The sequence below is a fragment of the Gavialis gangeticus genome, unplaced genomic scaffold, assembly GCF_001723915.1.
Source record: "Gavialis gangeticus isolate Ggan-Ray unplaced genomic scaffold, GavGan_comp1, whole genome shotgun sequence".
In the NCBI taxonomy this organism is placed as follows: Eukaryota; Metazoa; Chordata; order Crocodylia; family Gavialidae; genus Gavialis; species Gavialis gangeticus.
In genome coordinates this window covers 129,713,076-129,714,192 of record NW_017729032.1, presented here as the reverse complement: position 1 = coordinate 129,714,192, position 1,117 = coordinate 129,713,076, and positions in this window count along the sequence as shown.

Below are 1,117 nucleotides of genomic sequence, written 5' to 3'. Positions count from 1 at the left end.
AGTGGTCCTTGCTCCTACCTTGGGTAAATTCATAAAGAGTTTGGACAAACACCTGTCTGGGGTCGTGTGATCCCAGCGTGTGCTCCTACCAGTGGAGGGGGGTCAGACTAGATGATCTGTTCCGGTCCCTTCTGACCCCAAACTACTATGAAACTATGAAGGCCACATCGATCACTGTTTTATAAAAGACACAGCAGAGCGAGTGCAGGATACCATAAGGAGTGGGATTATCTGGGAAACAAAGCTAGTGAAACTTGTAGGTAGGACAACACTCTAGGGCACAAAACTCCTTAAGGCAGGGAGTGTAGATTCTTTCTTCAGGACCAATACTGTTCCAGCCTACATATGAGAGATTGCTCTTGATAAATTCTTTCCTCAGTGAGCAACTTTTTAACCCACAGCAGGCCTAGGATAGAAAAATTGCTGTGCATAGGCAGATTAACGGACAGGCCAGCTGGACCCAGGCTCAGGGGCCACTACCAATTTGGGGCTCCCAGGATCCTTATCAGCAGGGAATGAAAGCTGTGGTTTTATATTTGGCATGGTTTTTGTATCCTTATTAGGAGACAAAAACAGCGCCAAGTTTAAAACTGCAGCTTTCACATTTACTTCCCTGCAAGCCAGGAGCAGGGCCCCTCCACCAATGGGGCTGGTAGGGCATGGCTGGGACCAGGAGCACCTTGCCATGCCGCGTCTGGTGGGGAGGGGGTGGCTCGGGCTGAGCCAGGCCAGGAGTGCTGTGCTGTACCTCTGTGGGGGGGTGGCAGCACTGGGCTATTGCCACTCCAAAATTAATCTTAGCTTCCCCTAAGCCACCCCTCCCAGCACCACCACCCACCCACTGAGGCTCAGCATGGCATTTCTGGCCCAACCCTGTGCATCTGCATGGCCTCATGGGACACAGGCAGGCATCAGCTCTCTGCAGGTAAATCTAATAGGGGATGGGGCAGGAAGCTGGACGGAGCTGCAGGCAGCTCATAGCAGGGGTAGGGGAGCTGCCTTATAGTGAATTTGAGTGGGGGAGGGGTGAGTTCCTGTGAGGGGAAAGTAAGAGTGAGTGTGTGTGTGTGTGTGTGTGTGTGTGTGTGTGTGTGTGTGTGTGTGTGTGTGTGTGTGT